Source organism: Rattus norvegicus, chromosome 14 (genome assembly GCF_021556685.1).
Source record: "Rattus norvegicus strain SHRSP/BbbUtx chromosome 14, alternate assembly SHRSP_T2T, whole genome shotgun sequence".
Classification (NCBI taxonomy): domain Eukaryota; kingdom Metazoa; phylum Chordata; class Mammalia; order Rodentia; family Muridae; genus Rattus; species Rattus norvegicus.
The window spans coordinates 34,582,248-34,605,103 of record NC_141547.1 but is presented as its reverse complement, the minus strand read 5'-3'; the positions used below and the strand labels follow the sequence as shown (position 1 = coordinate 34,605,103).

At 42.9% G+C, this 22,856-nt stretch overlaps 1 long non-coding RNA gene across 1 annotated transcript in view; it reads right to left on the bottom strand.

Annotated features, from left to right (window-relative positions):
• LOC148001310 (uncharacterized) overlaps positions 1-19,363 on the bottom strand; it is a 44,097-nt gene extending 24,734 nt beyond the window's left edge. The window contains exon 1 of the long non-coding RNA XR_015636992.1: positions 19,212-19,363. This is a non-coding gene — a long non-coding RNA (uncharacterized LOC148001310). The remainder of the gene's footprint in view (positions 1-19,211) is intronic.
• Positions 19,364-22,856: the final 3,493 nt, after the last annotated feature.

The window sequence follows — 22,856 nt, the reverse complement described above, 5'->3', positions numbered from 1 at the left end:
TCGAGGCCACTTCCGCACTGAACTCCCCCTGATGAATTCGCACCCATCAGACTAGTAAGCCAGTGTCTTCCCCTGTGATTATTCTCTCCAGAGAGTTTGTTCTCCAGATGACATCCAGCAGGTTTGAACCCAGGAGGACTGAGAAGCTGACAGATCGGGCGAAGCTGTTCATTCTGAACTGGGCACTCTCTCCTGATACTCTGAGGGCACAATATAGTGAAGAACCAGGAGAAATCTTTGCTTTCTTGACACTTCCATCCTGCTGGGAATGTTACATTTAAACATAGCAAGGCTAATTTTAGGAAAAAACCTATCCATTTGCTTTAACATAGTAAGAAAAAAAAACCTGTTATACAATTAGATATCTACACCCTAGCAAGCTCAGAAGAATGGACACACTGGCCATGGAATGGTGGCAGTTGGAATGATTACCCACCATGGAGGGTCTCGACTAGCTGTCACCGACCTCTCGCTGATAGGTTAAAGATCTAATGTTCCAACTTTTAATGTCTACTCCTTCTGTACTGGGCCCAGAAACAAGTGTAAGTGCAGAGGTTAAACATCAATGCTATGGCGCTGGCACTAGGAGCCCTCCCTTCTCCTCCTGTTGGTCAAGGTCTAGAGTATTCCTATGTGTTTCCAATAATATTTCCTCTATCAGAAAACTCATTCTCCAAAGGATACTTTGGATTTACACTCTAGATAGCGTTCATCACAGAACCCCATAGTTAGCAGTATTGGAGAGCTCTTTTACTGTGCAGGGTATCAAACACATCATGTTATCAAGGCAGAGGGCACAGGTTTAACAAGACTGGTAACAGGTATCTGCTGGTCTGGGTCATCCAGTGTCCTTTCCCCTCCTTCCATGAACAGACGCTGTTGGCGTTTCCTCTCGGAAATCCATTGCTCCCTGATTTCCTCACAGGATCCAAGTGCATGCTACACCCCAAAAAATGGCTTTGCAGAATGCATGTGACCTCAGACAAGCTGTGCATTCAAAACTTTCACACACAGGAACTGGCTTGAGTTCCAAGGACGTTCTTTCATCAGGACTAATGAAACTCAATGGGGTCTTCAGCAGAAAATCTAGGGTAAGCAGCAGGTATTATTAATGAGTTTAAAACCTTAGACCATGGAAGACCTTTGAACCTGATGGACCCAAAGCATAAAGAGAATAAATGGAATTAGGGAAAGAAGAAATAAAAGATAGATGTCATCACAGAAAAGAGAGAAGATCCTGGGATGTTATTACAGCACTGAATCAAACCACACTGGAAGGCAGAAGCAGAGCTTCCCAGCTAGGTGAATGGGTAAGCTGTCAGCTCCACATCGCTATAGCAAGTGCCTGAGACAACTTTATAGGAAAGGTTTACGCTCACTCACAGTTTCGGAAGTGTCAGTCCATTGTTGACTGCTCCTTTTGCTTTTGAAGCAACCATGGCAGGGAGCATGTAGCAGAACTAAACTGCTTACCTCAGAGGGTATCTGGGAGAGGATGGGGACCAACAGGAGGGGACAGGGATGGTCAAGGGATGTGAAGAGTAGGTAGATGCATGCAAAGTATAATGATTGAGTTACATATGACAAAATATATGATATATATTGTGATATATATGATACATATGACATATGAGGCAAGAACAATAATTGAGATATATATGTGAAAATCTCACAATGAAACCCACTATTTTAAACACTATAATATTCGGGCATGGGTATGAGTGCTGGGACTATGGCTCAGTGGTGAAGAGCACTGCTTTTGCAGAAGCTCCATCTGCATCTCCAGTTCCAGATCTGACGCCCTCTTCTGGCCTCAATGAACCCTGCACTCATGAGGTGCACAAAGTCACGTGTAGGCAAAACACTCATATACATAAAAATAACTAAGTCTTCTTAAAAAAAAGTTTTTTTAAAAAAAGAATTCCCTGCAATCTAGAAATTCCCTCTGGGTATGTACCCTAAAGTACCTGTCCAGATGTGCAAAGACAAAAACGTGCTTGTATTTTAGTGGTGTGGGTTAGGTGAGAAGCAACCACAATGTGATTTACAGGAGAATTAGCTAAACACACAGTTTTCCAATAGAATATTATTCTGCATGTTACCGCAAATTAATTTTCAGAGACAGCAACATGAGTGAATCTCATAGAGTTTAAAGAAGAGTTGATTGGGAATGCATAGAGTATTTATCAATGTACGCTTTTTTTTAGCATATGAGAATGCTAACTGCTAAATTCTGAAGAACAGTTGTCTCTGGATGTTGGTGAAGGAGATCAGTCAAAAGCTTCACAGGAGTCCTGCTGGGCTCTGATCTCGGTCGGCTTCATAGGGCAACCTGGAGCGCTCACTGTTCCTTACATTCTACACCTCTTGCCTGGCTACAAAATGTTTCACAATGCATTAAAATGTGCTTACTGGAAAGGAAGAAAGGAAGGAAGGAAGGAAGGAAGGAAGGAAGGAAGGAAGGAAGGAAGGAAGGAAGGAAGGAAGGAAGAAAGAAGGAGAAAGACAAATGAACAAAGGAGCAAAGAAGGAAGAAAGTTGCTTATATCATTACAGGAAGTGACAACAAAGATGAGAATGGGGCCAGGATCCACTGTCCCCTTGGAGAGCATGCTCCCCAGTGATCTGAAGACCTGTCACTAGGTCTCATCTTACAGTATGATGATGAACCAAGGACCACGCCTACAACAGACACACCCTAGACTCCTCTGTTTTTTGGGTTTTTTTTTTTTACTTCAATCTGTTTATATTAAAGTTACAACTTCTTCCAAAGCCAGAGCCCAGATATTAAGCTGATGTGGTTACCATCACAAGCAAGAAAGGAATTCCCACTGATTTGAAGGAAAGCAGGTCCCTCTCTAACTGCCAACCAGAAGGCTTGTTGGGAGAGATGTACAAACAACAGACCCCGGCCACCTGGAGCTTAGAAAAGGGATGCCACTCCATCAGAGAGGGTGATGCCTCTGTTTATAAACTGAGGGAGTGTCTGTGACGTAAGGGTTTACAATTGGGGGGCCAACAGGCTGCCTTGTTAAGATAGACTCCCAGGTCTTCCAGACCCCGTTAGGGAATGTGACTTTCACAGGGTGCTACCTGGATTGCCCCTCCCCAGTCAGTCACTTCTAAACCCCAGAATCCCTTTTTGAAGCTGGCGTGTGAAGTAAACCACAGGATGCTGTAGGGGCTCAGAGCAGTCCTGACACATTTACATCTCCAGCTGGTCATAAAGCTGGTGTGGCTTTTCAAGGCTGCTCTAGCAATTAGACTCTTGACCCAGAGCGTTGGCCTACTTCCCAAAGTGCCCTGTTTTTACAGAGTGCATAGGGTTTGTGCTGTATTTTTCTTCCATCCAAGCCTGAGCCTGCTTTCTAAAATGGATACGCTGCCCTTGGCAGCTGACCAGACTGATCTTCTAAAGACTCAGTCAAGAGAAGTAATTCTGTCCCTCATATGAAAGACCCCTGCTGCTCAGGCTTACCTGAGACCACATTCCACACACCACACCGCCCCAGGAAAGCCTTCTCCCCAAATGCGGGATTGCTCTTGAATGTTTTTCCAGTAGCTCAAGGCTCTGTAAATCTTATGAGGGCTTCTCCATGGGATAATGAGATTTGGGAATAGGATTAATACCAGAGCATGTGTTCCTGAAATTTCAAAGAATTCATATTCTTTAAGCCTGCTTCTCAGTTTGTTAGAAAATGAAGTAAAAGGGACATCAAATTATACCTTGCCTTGATGTTTAATTAAATGAACAGAGAGCAAAAATGCTATCTTTGGTCCACTGAAAGAAAGGAAGAAAGAAAGGGGGGAGGAAAGGAGAGAGGAGAGAAAGAGGAAGAGAGAGAGACAGAGAGAGAGAAGGGAGGGAGAGAGGGAAGGAGGGAGGGAAAAAGGAAGGAAGAAGGAAGGAAGGAAGGAAGGAAGGAAGGAAGGAAGGAAGGAAGAAGGACATTCACTACCTAACTGGTTGAAGGTCTCTGTCTGGGCTAGAAATAAAACAAAACAAAACAGAAATATGAGTATTGTCGCCTGCTCTCACTATACACACATTATTAAGGCAAATAACCCGATCCCAATGGCTTATCCCAATCAGTTGGACTGCTGCCACTGCTGTACTTGTTAATGGAGAGCTCTGTGGCTACTGGGGAGGCTCCCTAATGGATCTATCATAGTTTATCTTGCAGGTGTCCGGGGAGCCCCTTCTTTAGCAGTAGAGAAGGAGAGCAGACAGAGCATGCAAGAGAACACATGGGCCAGCTGTTAGTCCTGGTCCTCTGTGCTGTGGTTTAATGTAAAATGTTGCCGATAGGCCATGTTTTGTATGTTAGGCCCCTAGCTTGTGATGACATTTTGGAAAGCTGTAGAACCTTTGGGAGGTAAGACCTGGCTGGAGAAAGTAGGCCACTGGGCTAATCCCTGAAAGTTCTACTGAGGTTCAGCGCTGTTCATTTCCTCTACTTCCTGTCAGCCATGATGGGAAGTGTCCAGCATGCCTTCCCCACAAAAATACAGCCAAGTGGCTGAAGCACTGAGCCCGTGCCATTCTTCCCACCTCACGTTGTTATTTGGGCTAAAATCATGCAAAGGTAACTAACGTGTTGGTTAATATGTTTCTCCACCAACATAATAAGCCAAATTAAAAGTATAAAAGCTTACTTAGAAACAGCTCCTGAGAGAGTTCACCAGACTCAGAGACCATGGCCAGAGCAGCTGCACCCAGGCCACGGCATGCACAGACGTTTTTATGGATTGTAGGAGAGGAAAATGACTGCTCTTGCACCCACTTTGGCAGAGGTCTAGGTGGCGGGCGACATCAGGGGAAGAGGTTGTGACAGCTGTCAATAATGCAGAACTGGCTTCTGTCATCTCTGTTCAGAGGCTTACTGCACAGGCAGGGTTTACTAGACTATGGGGGGGGGGAGCCTGAGGCTCCAACCAAACAACCCTTGCTTGGGTAATCAACCCTTGGGCCAGAACTCAGTGTGGCATCCCTACTAACTACAAGGGAGGCTGGGAAATGCTTCTCCACTCTGCTCCCAGAAAGAGGACAGTGTTGGGTATTTCAACTGTCACCTGTGCTATGACAATCATTCATCATAGTCCTTATCAAAACCAAGGCCTGTTTCTTAATTTACATTTTATAAAATACTTCAACGCCACTTATTCCAAACGATCCTTGGAAACGCCCCGAGAACCATCTAACCTCTACTCTGAAGATGAACAGAGTGAAGCGAGAGAGAGAGAGAGAGAGAGAGAGAGAGAGAGAGAGAGAGAGAACTGACAGCAAGGCTGAAACCTTAGCCCAGTGACTATAGTGGGTGCAGGGAGGTGTCCAAGAAGCCAGCCTGTGCCATGGCTCTGTTAAGTGACAACAGCCCATGGCACTTTGTTAAGAAGACTCACTCTCAAGAATTCAGCATGAGGCCGTCTTTGATCAGGAAACTCTACCACAACAAACTCTTCAACACCATGGTAAATTTATAGTTATAACGACACCATACTTCCAAGGACTCCATAACTTATGGGAGCCCAGCAAACAGGACTGGGTGTGGAGGGGTGTGCCTTTAATCTGGCGGTAGATGCAGTAAGATGGCGTATAGCAAACAAAGATCTAGGCTATGGGACCTGGAGGACAGTGGGCTGTAGGGCTCTGAAACACAGGGTTCTATTCAAGCATTATTTTCTTTCTTAGGATGGTCCTCAGGGTCTCGGTAGGAGTTCATGAGAAACAGACTACATATAAAGTATTCATTTTCGAAGCTGTCTTAGAAAGTGAGAGGAAAGAGGGAATTTACACTATAGAGCAAGTTATCCTGTGGATAATTGAGGCTCATCTTCTGGGGAACTCCTAGAGGCACTGTCACCAACTTCCAGTTACTGATTGACAGCTGGCCCCAGAGCCATTAGCCAATCAGCTCAGAGCCACTCTTGTGTGGAGCCTCCTTGGGAGTTTACAGTAAAAATTTGTCCATTTGTTTTTTAAGATGGTCTCACCATGTTGCCCCAGGAGGCCTGGGATTCTGTACGTACAGCCAGTAAGATTCTTCTGGGAGAGAGAAAGTGGCTTTTCTCTGACAGTGTAGCCTTGGTAATTTGACCACGTGGCAGTGGAAGGCCACATAGCCAAGAGTATTTGGGCCATACAAACTGGTCTTGGTGGGGGAGAGGGGGGACACAAGGTTGGGTGGGAGGGGAGTAAGGGAATGAATCTGAGAGGGACTTGGGAGAAAAGGTGAATAAGATCAGAATATGTTATACGAAAGTCTCAAAGAACTGAGACTATAGACAGAAAGAGCAGATTCTTTTACAACAGAGGTTCTCAGCCTTCTTTTTTTTTTTTTTTTTTTTCTTTTTTTCGGAGCTGAGGACCGAACCCAGGGCCTTGCGCTTGCTAGGCAAGCGCTCTACCACTGAGCTAAATCCCCAACCCCGGTTCTCAGCCTTCTTAATGCTGGGACGCTTTAATACTGTGACCTCATGCTGTAGTGACCCCCAACCATAAAACTATTTGTCCTGCTACTTCATAAAGTAATTTTGTTACTGCTATGAATTGTAATGTGAATTACGATATGCAGGAGAGCTGATGTGCAACTCCTATGAAAGAGTTGTTTGATCCCCAAAGGCATCACAGCCCACAGGTTGAGGACCACTGTTCTACAGGACTAGGAGAATAAAAGAGATACGTTGTGGACCAACAGCATTTTCTAGGCGACTGTGTTAGACTGGAAGCCTCTTGTCCCTGCTCCTCCCCCCTCAACCCTATCCCATTCTCGTGGTTCCTCCGCCGTCTGTAGACACTTGACTTTCTCAAGCGTTGCCCAGGACGTCATACATTTCCTGGTGCTGAATGTTATGCTTAGAACACACGTGTGGGCATCCGAGTGGATGATTGGACGTAGGCAGGCTGGAGGGAGGAGTACCCGCGTACCTAGCAAAAATCCCTGGACTCCAAACGGCTCTCATCAACGTTGGCTCTCATCTGGCCTTCGCATTTCTGTGCCCTGGTGATAGACTACATTAACTGCCAAGTCAGAATCAAATAAAAACTGTATGCATTGATAAATGTCATTTCATTTTACAGGGGAACCATGAAGTACAAAGCTAGAAAAATACCCTTCCCCCTCCCTCGTAGCTTAGTGTCTACTGTAGCTTGTAGCTATGACTCACTGTCTAGACTTCCTTCTGTCCTTTCCTGGCCTGGTCTTGCTGTTCCCCCTTTTGATCATACTGGCGATTTACCTGTCCAGAGCACAGGGCAGCTCACAGCTCTGCTTGGCTTTCTCTTCACAGCATACGGCCAACTACACATTACCTCCACCTACCTCCCACCTTGGGTCTGAGGAATGTCACAGAAGATTTCTAAACCCTAACTATCATGAGCCTTATGGTCTGAAAGCACATCCCTTTCAGTAAAAAAAGAGACATGACTTACTACATGCATGGTCATAGACAAGGTTGGAGGCTACAGTTCAGTGGTAGAATATAAGATCCTGGGTTCAATCTCCCTCTGGTACACATGCCTAACACACACACACACACACACACACACACACACACACACACACACACACACACACCATGTCAATGCCAAAACACCACAGAGGAATTCACTTACTCCAAAAAACTTTTAAAACTTTTCTAAAGATATTTTTTTAAAGTTTGTTTAATTTCAACTACACAAAAGGTGTGCTTTGTAAGAGAGAGAAAGAGAGTGCAGATTTTATTAGCAGAAATAAAATTTCTAGGCCAACTTCTACTTTCCACAGTTTTGATTAAAAGCTCTTTATTACTAAGAGAGGTCAACCGTGCCCTAAGGTGGCCATACCAAACCACCATACATTTCACAGCTTGAAACAACAAATACCTTCTCTGTTCTGGCAGAAGACAGCGACCAAGGTGTTGATAGAGCTGGTTCCCTCTAAAGACTCGGAGAATCTAATCGGTTTCTCAGATCACCTGGTCTTGCCTTTGGCAGTGGCCACCATCTTTGTCCCATGTTCTTGGTTCCTGGCGCATCACTCCATCCTCCAGCTAGCTCATTCCCTGGCTTCCCCTGGACTCTGTGCCAATTGCCTTTCCTTTCTGTGGAGACCAGTGTTTTTATGCAGGACCTCCGCTAAGTTTATAGCGGTCTCATCTGAGAGCCTTTACTAATTGTGTCTACCTCTTTACTATGACTTCACATTCACAGGTATCGGGAGTTAGGACTTGAACACAGTGTTCCAGAGGCTAAGACTGAACCCACCATATATATATATATGTGTGTGTGTGTGTGTGTGTGTGTGTGTGTGTGTGTGTGTGTGTATGTATGTATATATATATGTATATGTATATTAGAAAATTAATTGCACATGCAGGAGAGTCAGGGAGAGGGGAGGGAAGAGAGTTTACAAGTTTTAAGGATGTATAGAAAAACATCTGCTTCCTCTTCCCTGCCAAACATTAATTTACTGTAGTTGTTTGGGGTTTTTGTCTTCCTAAGATGCCCCAGAGGAAAGCAGGGTTTTCAGTAGTTACCCTGAAGTTTATGCGTAAACACAGGAAACAAAGAATTTGTTCCATGGTTCATGGCCTTGGAGATGTATACAAGTTCTTTCAAGCTAGGACTAATTATTTAGTTTAAAGGCTGATAATTTATTTGCCAAAGAGTCAGAAAATAACCAGAGATTAAAGAGCAGCTGTGGATGAATTAATTTTATCCTGTCACATGAATGAGAGCTGGAAATGTACCAGGAACAAAACGAGTAAAAGAGTTGGAAACCCCGAGCATAGACATGAGACTTAAGCTGATTATTTTCTGTCTGTGTTTCGCAACAGAGAAAACTCAAAATATGGAGTTTTCGTTCCATGCTTACACTTGCCATGTTTCCTCTCATTTCCTCCTCACAACAGCCTGTGAGGGCGACCATCCCAAAGCCACTACATGGGGAGACTAAACCTTAAAGAGAGGCAAGATACCAGAAGGCCTACTTCCAATGCCTACTGTTTTAAAAGATTTTCTTATTATTACTTAAAACTACATAGAAAGCAGAGATTTCATTTCGCTCTTACAAAAGGCCAAAGTATTGGGTGGAATCTTTATTTCCAGGCTTCATCTTCCTACCTTCAAATTGCTTGATCCATTGTATATCTTTCTCCAGATGAAATAAGAGGTGAAAATATGCTTCTGAGAACAGTGTCGCCACTGTCTATCCATTCAGCTCTGAACTCTAGGCACTGCAGACAAGGCTCACACAGAAGATGCTCTGGTAGTTTGACTAAGAATGGACCCCACATGCCAGTGTTTGAATGCTTGGTCCTTAGTGGAACTGTTTAGGAAGGATTGGGAGGTATGGCACTGTTGGAATAGATATGGCCTTGTTGATTGGGCTTTGAGGTTTCAAAATCCCTCAACAGGCATGGTGTCTGCCTGCCCCCGCCCTTTCTCTCTCTCCCTCCCTTCCTCCCTCCCCCCTATGGATCAGGATGTAAAGCTCTCAGCTGTCACTCAAGCACCGTGCCTATCTGCTTCCCACTGTGATGGTCCTGGATCAGCCCTCTAAAACTGTAAGCAAGCCCCCAACCAAACGCTTTCTTCTGTAACTTCCTTTGGTTATGGCGTTTCATCCCAACAAAAGAACAGTGACTAAGACATGCCTTCCAATATCAAAGCCAAGACAGTCCAGACTACAGACTGTATAAAAATTTTTAAAAGGTAACAAAAGAGAATTAAGAAAAAATTATAAGAAAAAATTTAATTGAATGATTGTGTTCAACAATGTGTACTAAGAACAACGTGTACTAGGAACAGTGTGTATTAGAAACGATGTGTACTAGCAACGATGTGTACTAAGAACTATGTGTACTAGGAACGATGTGTACTAGGAACTATGTGTACTAGGAACTATGTGTACTAGGAACGATGTGTACTAGGAACTATGTGTACTAGGAACTATGTGTACTAGGAACGATGTGTACTAGGAACTATGTGTACTAGGAACTATGTGTACTAGGAACGATGTGTACTAGGAACTATGTGTACTAGGAACAATGTATACTAGGAACAGTGTGTACTAGGAACGATGTGTATTAGAAACGATGTGTACTAGCAACGATGTGTACTAAGAACTATGTGTACTAGGAACGATGTGTACTAGGAACAATGTGTACTAGGAACTATGTGTACTAGGAACGATGTGTACTAGGAACTATGTGTACTAGGAACTATGTGTACTAGGAACGATGTGTACTAGGAACTATGTGTACTAGGAACAATGTATACTAGGAACAGTGTGTACTAGGAACGATGTGTATTAGAAACGATGTGTACTAGCAACGATGTGTACTAGGAACAATGTGTACTAGGAACGATGTGTACTAGGAACGATGTGTACTAGAAACAATGTATACTAGGAACAGTGTGTACTAGGAACGATGTGTATTAGAAACGATGTGTACTAGCAACGATGTGTACTAGGAACGATGTGTACTAGGAACGATGTGTACTAGAAACAATGTATACTAGAAACAATGTATACTAGGAACAGTGTATACTAGGAACAATGTGTACTAGGAACGATGTGTACTAGGAACGATGTGTACTAGAAACAATGTATACTAGAAACAATGTATACTAGGAACAGTGTATACTAGGAACAATGTGTACTAGGAACAATGTGTACTAGGTAGCAAAATTATTTTTAAAGACCCAAGAAAGTGATAGTTATGCAAGTGAGGGGAGTGGTTGCTCTTGATTAGTGCAGGACATGTGGGAAACCTTCCAGAAGGATCTACCAGCATTCTGTTTCTTGGCATGTAGTAACTACCAGAGTGTTCGATCAGAGTGTTAACCCCTGGCTTTGTGTGCTCTTCTGGGTCTGCTTTATTTTACCTTAGACACACTAAAATCTTTTCAATAACACTTCAACTTTAAAACAATTTATATTATTCATAAATGCAGAGCAATGATCATACAAAATAACCAGAATAGCTAAGGATGGTTCTTCTGTGCTACTACATATCTAAGAGTGATAGTTGTCTGGGTTCTGTACTGCATATCTAAGAATGATGAATGCCTGTATTCTGTCAGGAATCTTTTGGTGCTGTTTGAGTTTTTAACTTACACACGTATGAGGTACAGATTTACAAAGCAATTCTAACATAAGATAATCTAGGGATAATAATGATTTACTTGCAGAACTCCAAGGATGATTTATTGATGAACACAGGCCACCCAGCCTTGCATTCAGCTGGCGGTAGATTCTTGGTAAATGGTTGGTTGTGCTCATATTTATTCTCTGTAAGATGAGGACATCAATCCACAGATTCCCCAGCACTGCATAACATATGCTGTACACTCACTCAACAAATATGTATTTATTAAACAAGCAAGTGAATAGAGTCTTTTTACATCAAATCCAAAATAGCTTCAACATTAATGAGTTTCCCAGCCTGTCCTTTACCACTGTGAACTAGTTAGGAAATGTGACATCACACGGAGGCACTTGCTATCAGTATTAGGGAGATATTCAGGCTAGAGTTGATACGATTCAAAAGAATACAGCCACTCCATCCCAAAGTGATTGAAAAGAGAAAAAACCCAAAGTTTACAATCATAAAATGAATACATATACTAAAAACCATTAAGGTTGTTAGGCTTATCTCCACTCCTTACCCACATATGGGCTAGACTCCGTGATTTATTTCTGAAAACTGAACATGGAGTAAGAAATATAAAAACCTGTGTAGGGTTTAATGTTGTACGCCTTTAATCCCAGCACTTGGGAGGTAGAGGTAGGCAGATCTCTGTGAGCTCAAGTCCAGCCTGGACTACATGGCAAGTACCAGGCAAGCCAATGCTCCAGACTCAATTAACTGGTCATCAGTGGTGCCGTGTTGAAAGGAACCCCTCCTGATTCAGTGCCGTGAAGAGAGCACCTTGCATCTGTGGAATTACCAAAATCCACAACCCAACTTCATCAGGAAAACAGAAACAAAAATGAAGAAGCCCAAACTGAAGGATAAAATTTCCAAATAATATTCCTCAAAACTGTCAAAAGTATGACATACAAGGAAAGAAATGCAGAGCCATCTCAGACTAGACGAGACGAGGGAGACATGGCCACTAAATGGAACGCTGTTTCCTGGATTACATCATCAGACAGAGAGGGCTCATTAGTGGGAAGGTCGGAATGAAGTCTGCAGTTTAGTTAATAGTAAAAATATGGCAATGTTGGTTTCCCAGTGTTAACAAATGAATAGACTGAGTCTACGGTGGATAGTGATAGCTGAGACTGGATGAAGAACGCAAGAGACGTCTGCAATATCTTGTCAAGTTTTCTGTACATCTGTTCTAAAATTATAATTCCTATATGCCCTTCAAGTGTCTGAGAACACTTCTGTACACAGAAAGTGGGAGCCATATAGGACCAGGCTCTCATCTCCCAGCTCACTGACTGTGGACATCTTTGGACTCCAACGCTATTCCTTTGTAAACAGCTTCCCCTATACCCATCTCTCCATCTCCAGAGCACCAGGCATGTAGGGTCTACTGTGAATCAAGGTGTTCAATCTGGAGTGGGCTTATAGCACATATTACAAGTAGTAGCTTACCATCTTTACCAAGAATTCTAAGTGGAATTATTTAACCCTCTCTCTAGCTTTATAAATATTAGCACACTTACTTCCTACTCCTATGAGACCAAGAATGTTTTGAGTAAAAACACAAAATATCTTAAAGGTTTTGGGAAGCTACAACAAGATCCTCTTGTCCCTCCCCCCCCCCCAACCATCCAAAATCTTAAAACACAAAACAAGGAAATGCTGGAGTTATGTGGGGTTAGTGTACTGGCTTAGTTATGCTCTGATTGCTGTTATAAAACATCATGACCAAGAGTAAGTTAGGGAGGAAAGGGTCTATTTCACCTTAGACCTTAGAAGTCCATTATTGAGAGAAGCCAGGGCAGGAACCTGGAGGCAGGAACTACAGCAGAAGCCATTGAGGGATGGTGATTACTGATCCCCTGCTCGTGGCTTCCTCAGCCTGCTTCCTTACACAACCAGAACCATCTGCCCAGGAGTGTCGCCAACTGGGCCGTCCCACCTCTAGCATTAATCAAGACAACACTCCATTAGACTTGCTGACTGGCCAATCCAGTGGAGGCATTTTCTCAGTTGAAGTTCACTCTTCTCAGATGACTCTCGCTTGTGTCAAGTTGTCATAAAACAGCCAAGTACAGATGCTCTGCCTGTAATTGTTTGGTTATTCTAGCTCTACAAATATGTGAGAGAAACTAAGGAAATATATTTAGCTCACAGATTCAGATGTTTCCATCCAGGGTCATTTGCCCTCCATTATTTCTGGACCAAGTGAGGCAGAATGTTATGGTAGAAGGGCTTGGTACAGCCAAGACACTTACCTCATAATGGCCATGAGGCAGAAAGCAAGCAGGTCTTCGTTACATGGCTTTCATCCTCCCCCTTCTGATATATCTAGGACCAGCCTATTGCATGGTACTGCCCACATTCAGGGTGGCTTCCCACACATACTTAATGGATGGTAGAAACACTCTTCAGACTCACCAGAAGGGTGCTTTAATAATCTAGGTGTTTCTTATCTCAAATCAACTGCCAATCCAGATTAATTCTGTCTTAGTGTCTTATTGCTGTGAACAGACACCATGACCAATGTAAGTTTATAGATAACATTTAATTAGGGCTGGCTTACAGGTTCAGAGGTTCAGTCCATTATCATCAAGGCAGGAACATGGCAGCATTCAAGCAGGCATGGTGCAGTAGGAGCTGAGTTCTACATCTTCACTGAGGGAAGCCAGGAGCAGACAGCATCTTCAGACAGCTAGGAAGAGGGTCTCCAAGCCCACCCCCACAGTGACACACATCTTCCAACAAAGCCACACCTTCTAATAGTGCCACTCCCTGGGCCAAGCATATGCAAACCATCATGACCCCAATTACTGCTTCTTACTCAAAAGTTGAAAGTGAAAGCTAAAGGTTGTAAAAAACAAAAACAAAAACAAAAAACAAAAACAAACTCGTGTACAGACACTTCCTTTCTCTTGTCCATAGCTAAATTCTTGAGATGAATGGGTTAAATAGTGGGAATCAGAACAGAGTGGAGAAGCTTTTAGGGAAGATGCTTGACTTGGTGGAGAACTTGGACACAGCCAACAATGGCCAGGACTTAGTGAAAGGAAAATAGGACAGGATAGGAGCAGACTAGTGGTAAGCCCTCGCCGACCAAGGCCCAGAACTTTAACCCAGGGAGATGCCCCTGGAGCTTACAAAGCTTGGCAGAGAAACCATCTACCTCTGTGGTTTAAAGGACCCTCTGCTCTACCCTACCAATGGTCTGCTCCAGGGGAATCCTGCAGCAAACGCAAATGGAACAGCCATCTGTTAGTGGTCAGCACCCCCTAAAGTCCTGACTGAGGAGGCAGAGCAAGCCTTAAAACAGCTGAAGATACATAAGGAAATATACAGATCTTCCCCATCTAGAGGGAAGAAATTACTGCACATGCTGCCTTCTAGACCAACTGATAAAATGTGCATGAGGACTGTTTATAAGATAATAGTCGTGACTCAGTGAACAATTTCTTGAATTTTATCCTAGTGCTATGGGATGGAATAAGAAAATGCCCGCTAAGGAGGTCACAAATTCAAGTGTTTAACGACAAAGCATCATGCTGTCTTCAACATAGCAATGGGCCAACAGTTACAAAAGACCACATGTATGTAGATATAAGTACAAAGATACTTATATCTACATATCTAGTTATATCTATGTATCTATATATATGTAGATATAAGACGACAGTGTTATTAAAAATCAGAAAATCTACACAAAGAGTAAATACGCTTATTACTCTACTACAACTTTTTGGTATGGTTGATGATCTTTCAACGTGAAATATTAAAGAAATCTCCCAAAGCTGTTATTGTGGGAGTATACTGGATTGAGAAAGAAAGAAAGTCAGAGCCAGGAAGAGTGAAAGGTTGGACTTGGGCTCAGAGGTTGGTGGTGGGTATGGAGGAATCCTGTTGTTGACAAGTCTTGAACGGTAGAGGGATAGCCCTGGGGGATGAAAGAAAGACTATGTTTTATGTATGCATGTCAACAGAACTGCACTAGTTAGTTTATAACAATTGATCTAGTAATGTAATGCTAATTTCCTAGGTATCATGTCGTTAAGATCACCACCAATGTGCTAAATGTCACATCGTCATTGTGACTATTATCAACTTCATAATAACTTGTCTCCATTGTTGTAATAAATTATCATGAATGAATATGCCAAAACTCCAGCCAAATGCATCTGGGTCCAGGAGATGTTGAGAGAGGCAGTGATGGCGTGATGCTGGTGGTGGTGGTGGTGGTGGTGGTGGTGGAGGAGGAGGAGGAGGAGGAGGTGGCATTAGTGGTACTGGGTTATGTTAATATTCTTGGTAATGATGATTGTTGGTGATGGTGGTATTGCTGTTTGTGCTATTGTCATTGGTGTTGGTGGTCTTAATGATGTTGGTGATATTGATTATTGTAGATAGTGTTGGAATTGGGGGTGATTGTACCGGTGGTCATGAGATGTTTGCTGTGGGTGATGGTGGTGGCAATGGTAAAAGCCTCCCACGATTCTGAGGTACAGTCAGGTCAGTTACTCATTGCCTTGGTCATAGTCTATTTAAATTCTAGACAGATAATGGTGCCTTTGGCTTCTCTCAGTGTTTCAGGCTACAACAGCACAAAGGTTGTCTGACAGACAAACAAAATTATGTAAGAGACCTTAAAGTTAAAGTGAGGCAAGGTGTCATCTTTCATAGAGGGCTTGGAGTCAGTAGTCCACTGAGCCTTCTTTACAAACCCCAACCTTCAACTTTTATATATATATATATGTATATATGTATATATATATACTTTTTATCTAAAAAAACAGGCACACAAAGAAGTGAAAGTAAATTTTGTTTCATTTAAATGCCCATGGCGTGACTTTGGCAATGATTACAAAATAACTACAAATCAAGGAGACAAGTGTCCCAGTTACACTCACTGGAAACTCTAGACCCTGTTGAAAGGGCAATAATGGAAAAATACACTATCAACTTTCAAGCCTCTCTCAGGCTTAGGAAACTTGAGAAGAAAAAAATTCCACACATCAGAAGAGGACAGACATTAAACAAATGATACCGTCTTCTAGCAAACTCGAAATCGTGTCTCAGTTTACCACACTCGGATGATGGCGGTGCGTATCAACAAACATGAACTTCACATAAGGCTCTCTTGGCTCTAAAACCAGGCGGTGCTGGGTTTCCATGTTCTCTCTTGGTCCAAAAGATTTCATGAGTCTGTCTGATATATTCAGTTACATTCTCTGGGCTAATTTGACATTCACACATGAATACAGCCTTCCCTTCTAGGCCTGCTAGTGTAAATCCTTCATGCTTAGTAGAAAAGATTCCAAGTTAAAACAAAAAACCCTGTTCATTCAAAGATAGGTACAAAGATATTCACAGCAAGGCTGCTGATAACAGCAGAACACAAAACACGAGAGTTACAAATGATCTTTAAATAAATCACACACATCCATATTTTGAAAATATATGTGATGGTTTTAATGAAAGAGCTTCAAAACTATCAATCTTGGGGGGGAAGCAAGCTGCAGAATAAAATTTAATAGTGTTAATTTTTAGAAGTCAGTGTATTTGTTGTGTGGTACACACGCCAATATGTATGTTCAAGGAAGGAAGTTCAGTAAGGGCCTTCTGCAAACATTCATTTGTGAGAGAAATGTAGGTGGATTAAGTAAAGAGGACTTTTCTGCTTTTTTTTTTTCTATTTAACAGAGTAGTCTAAAATTTTAACTATAGTCGATATTGGTATTCATTTTTATAATTTTACCAAGAATACATGTATTTAAGTCAATGGCAATAAAATGAGAGAAGAATTTTTAAAAAGATTTAAGGTTGTTCTGTAATTTATTTCTTAATTGTCAACTCTCATTTATTTATGTAAGAATGTATTTATTTGGTTTTGTTGAGACAGGGTTTCTCTGTGAAGCCCTGGCTGTCCTGGAACTTGCTCTGTTGAACAGTCTGGCGTCTCCGAGATCCATCTTTGTCCAGAGTGCTAGAATTAAAAGTGTGTGCTACCATCACTTGATTCAACACTTACTTTTTTTTTCTTTTTCTTTTTTTTTTTGGAGCTGGGGACCGAACCCAGGGCCTTGCGCTTGCTAGGAAAGCACTCTACCACTGAGCTAAATCCCCAACCCCAACACTTACTTTTAAAATACAGTGTCTTGTCTGTGAGTAGTGATGCTGCTTAGGAAGCTGAGGCAGGAGGATAATTGGACTCAAGAGTTCAGCATAGGGAGAATCTGTCTCAAAAAAATAATAGACCAGAAACCCCAGCACTTACGAAATTGAGATAGGAGGATTATGAATTTGAGATAAGCTTGGGCAACAGTGAATTCCAGGCCAGCCTGGGCTACATAACAAGTGCTAACTGAAGTTTTCAGAGAAAGCTCATACCCATGTTAAAGACTACACAATGCTGATCAACTGCTTAGGACTTCACTGACTGAGGACGATGGGACAGACAACACTACAATTACAAGCCCAGAGCCTACTTATCTTGAGCTTCTTAGTTCCCAAGTTTGCTGCCTGACTCTGCTTGATCAAACATCTTATGACTGTTAGGTAAATCCCTCTGAAATGTCCAAACGGACCTGAGCTTTCACCAGCCCAGAAACTAAGAATGCCGTGAGGTAGGACCTGCGGCTATAGCTGAGAGTTCCCTACTTTATAGCCTGCCTACCTACAGTTTATACACACACACACACACACACACACACACACACACTCCCCACACACCTCAAACACACATACCATACATTCCACACACATACATACCACATACACACCAAACACACAAACACCACCATATCACATACACATACACACCACACACCACACACACACATACACACATACACACACACCATCATACCACATACACACCACACACACATGCAACACACTCCACACATGCCACACATACCACATACACCACACACGAACACACACACCACACCACACCACACACACACACCACACACCACCATTACACATACACATACACACACATGCCACACATACCACACCTCACCACAACACACACACACACACACACACACACACACACACACACACACAGAGGAGAGACAGAGAGAGACAGAGACAGAGAAAGAAGAAGAAAATGTTTTAGTTTATTACCTTCTTTGTTCTGTTACTATAAAAACTTCATGAAACTGTTGCCACCTTGGAGCATGGAATTTAAGGTGACCTAAATCTGTGTCCCTAGGCCATGACCACTCACATTTGGCTCCAGAATAAACTCTCTCTTAGCCTGTTTGAATGAGAGCTGCTTTTCACATTGACTAGCTCATGTGTCTCAAACAAAAGTAAACAGAACGTAAAGTGTTTGGAAACAAAATTATTAATAAGTTTCCATACTGAGATGTGGAGACCGGAAGGCAGTTCCACATAGAAGAGCCCAGAAGGAGACACCTGAGTGTCCATGGGTGGCTACAACTTCAAAGCAGTCTGTGTTCTCAGGGCAACTTTAGGCGATGCTTCTGAACTTCGAAGGGTCTGCTGATTGGCCTTCAGGTAGCATGTGCCTGTGTGAGGATAGATGCCCTTCGCCCAGCCCCATGCACAATAGCGTAAGAGCTATGGCCGGCAAGGCTCTGCCTTCCAGGAAGTGCAGAAGCAGCCCTTCTAGAGAAAACACTGACTTAACCACACACCCCTGGTAAGACAAGCTCCTGGGCCAACGCTCCCTCAAAGCTAAAGGGTGAGAGGTAAAATCTGAGGGTACCCCCAATCTCTTTCCTTGCTTGGCCACCAAAGCACCCATCTTTGTCCCAGGTCCTAATGTGTAGAGTGTACTGACCTAAAAGATGCTAAACAGCTACGTTTAGAATCAGGCCACAGTGCAAAACACACACTGATGACCCAGACAAACAAAACAAAACAAAACAAAAACAAAACATAAAAATATTGCCTTCAACATATAAAATCATTAAGCTAAATTATACTAGTCTCATTTTCTTTCAAATTAACAGAATTTCAGCTACTATTTTAAGTATGTACTTACTCAGAAGATTTGATGGTACCACACCTTCAAGTAAAAATAATGAAAAAAACTCATCACTTACATTGTTTTGGTCACATGGTCACATACGTCATTGTAGGAGCTGGATGTGCTTTCCCCATTCCACCCCTGTGATAGTGAGATGCGGGTGTGTCATTATCCCTATTTTGCTCGTAAACAAACTGGAGCTGATCGACATACCCTACAAGCTCATTTGTGTTTCTGGTTTCGGAGCCTGCACTTTGATCAGCTATGTTATTGCGAAAGGAAAGCAAGAACTCTAGTCTTTTGAAGAGAGTAAACTGTTGCCTCTAAATGATCTCATCATTTGGGTTTGGGGAGACTCTTGAGCAAAACTCTCCCAATGGTCTCAGAAATGTGAGAAAGATTGTAAGAGAACCTTATATCTCATTGTAACTACGAAAAGGTTTCTTGATGGTTCTTAATGTTTAGACAAGGGACACACACACACACACACACACACAGAGACAGACAGACAGACAGACAGACAGACAGACAGACAGACAGAGACAGAGACACAGAGAGGCAGAGACAAGACAGAGACAAAGACAGAGAGATTGGAGTAGACTGAGCCAAAGGGGCATATAGCAACCTCTTGATCCCCTAAGTTGTTATGAACACTCATGGTGGCAAGGTAACCTTTCCCCTTTCAAGTAGACCAGATCTTCCATCATGAAAAGCCCACAAAGGGTTTCAAAACCACAATGTAAATGGTATTATAATGAAGCCAGGGTCTTTGGAGGACATAGGGGACACAGGCCCCCCATGAGTGTGCATGTGAAACTTGCAAAGGTCTCTTGGATGTAGTCAGAAAGAGCCTACCTCATCTTCAACGTTGTTTAACCACATGGCATTCTGACCACTGGAAGTTACAATATAGCAGCAATGCCATTGAGCAAACAGCCTGTCTTACCATAAGACACATCTACCAAGACACAACTGTAGATTCATGGCTTCCTTCACACTTAATCCTTCCCTAGGGAGTTCTCACCAGGCTGTTATGGAAGCCCAGTGAGCTCACCAGAAGGAAACCCAATAAACTAACTCATGCTGAGTGCTGCGACGGTTAATCACGATTGTCAACTTCGTTGTATTAAAAGGCACGTGGGTGTGCAGAACGCACATCTCTGTGTCAGCGAGGAGGGTTCCAGAGACAATTAGATCAGGAGGGTTCTAAAATGAATTTTGTTTATATTTATTTTTAAATTTTATGCGCGTGATATTCACTTGTATGTACATGTGTATATCATGCATGTGCCCAGTGCCCACGGAGGCAAGAGGAGAGCATCGGATTCCCTAGAACTGAACTTACAGGCGGTTAAGAACGACCAGATCTGTGCTGGGAACCGTACCTCAGTCCTCTGTGAGTGCAACAAGTGCTCTTAACATTGGGCCTTTTCTCCGCCCACGTTGTCAATGGTTCAAACCACTGATCCATAGGTTTCGAATGAATCGCTGGTGTGTGGTGGAGCAGTGGGTGGTGTCACGTAGTTACAGGACGTGGGTAACTGGGGATGTAACTTTGAAGGGTACATTTTGTCCCAGGCTCCTTCCTGTTATATACCCCTGTGTTTCATGACTTCCCTGTGGCAGGTGACTTTATTTCACCACACCCTCTTTGTCATGACCCCTAAAACAATGGAGCCAGCCAGCATGGCCTAAGACTGATAAAATCATAGCTAAGATAAGTCCTTCTGTGAAGTATTTGTCACAGTGACAGAGTCTGAGGAAGGCAGTTGCTTAGCTTACCTGGCACAAGATAATTGCTCAGTGAATATGTGATAGGAATAATTTATATTTGCAAACAAAAAGTACCAGCCAAGATATCTGCCCCAGTAGTCTATTGGTTCAACTGGAAATATTTAGTGTGGGCACAGTCTGGGTCATAGGTCACTGAATGAGGAATTCTCAATGGAAGATAAGACGAAAAGTAAAAAGTCTAAGGCCTCAGGGACACGGTGTATGTTGGGGCAGGAAAGCAGGAGGCATAAAACATACAAAATAAGAGCAAATGCACCCCTACCAAAGACGTCCTCCTGTGCGGGGACTGAACTTGGCTCTGGCTCGGACCTCACTCGTGATGCAAGAGGGGACAAGGCGATGGTGAGATGTGAACGCAGGGACTCGGGAACATGCTGCTGCTCCTGTGTCTTCCCATGCTCACTGAAATTGAGTCAAAATGAGTTCACCTCTCTGGGGAAATGAGCCATATGTGGGAAGTGCAAAGGCTGAACAATGTCTCAGGGAAGAACAGAAGGGTAGCCGTACCTTTTAAAATGTCAGGTTGATGGCTTTCGAACTGTGTTACATCAAACCCTGCTCTAGGAGTTCTGCAAATCTCCTCATTAGAATTTCATTTTTACAAAACATCTGGACTCAGCAATCCACCAACCCCCCTCGGATGTCTTATAAATTAAGTTTGAACTCAGTAGAGACTTGATGTCACCTGGGAGGTTAACTCATTTCTATGAAGAGCCCTGAAATGAAAGCTCTCCCACTATTCTTGCTTCTTTGAGTAGAATTCCAGATGTTGCAAAGCAGCTGTTAAAAACAGAACAACCCAATGCACTACTGAAAACGATACCTCTGTGCATTTTTGAATAATCAAAATAACAAAACAAAATTCCAATATCAACTGGGTACGAGGAGTATTCCTAGCACCAATTATCCCTGACTTCAAACATTCATTGAAAAGCTTGCTATTTCCTTTAACTAACTCTATATCTTAATTGACTCACATGCCACAGCAGCACACATGCACATACATGCATGCCCACATGCACAGTTCTATACCATTTGGAAGATATGGAAGGTGAAGCCCTACATGTAAGGCTCTAATTCTGAGCCCCACTTAACTACTAAGACCACATCTTCTTTCTTCCTCTCCAGACCCTGCAGCAAGGGCTCCCACATGCTTCCCTGGGGTGATGTATGCAGAACTCAGGAGAGATGCTATTGCAGAATTAAAATGGAGTTCCCAGAGATGGGAGATGGGCCAGTTAACAACATGCTTGCTGTCCTGAGTTCAGATTCCCAGTGCCCAAGCGCCCAGTAATCCTAGAGTAACCCAATGCATCTGTAACCAACATAGAGCAGGAGACAGAGACAAGAGGATTCCTGGGGCTTTCTTTCTGTCCAGCCAGTCTAGCCAAACACATGAACTCCAAGTCCAAAGAGACCCTGTCTCGAAAAAAAAACAAAAAACAAAAAACAAAAAAACAAACAAACAAAAAAAAAACCCAAACAGGTGGAGAGAGATTGAGCGTCAATCTCTGGCCTCCACAAAGGTGTGCATACACATGCATGCACACCAGTGCACATGTACAAGCACACATGTACAACAGAAGTCACTATGGATTATTGCCACAGTGTGGGAATGTTGCGTGGGTGAGGGGACCCTCCACCTGGCCCTCCTTGTTACTCTATGTGATACCAACTTGGAAAACCTCCCTAGCAAGTCTGGCTGTGAATGACGTCAGGACTTCCTTTGGAAAGTCTGGCCCATTATCAAAAGCCTCCTTCTGTTCTGGCATTTTTCAACATCATCCAGGGACCTATGAAATCTGCGGATGATGTGCTACAAGGCAAAACGGCACAGGAAAGGGGCAGGACAGATGGAAACATCAAGTCTGGTTCCTTTTGTTTCAATTGAAAATAAAAATTTTAATACAATATATCTGATCGTGGT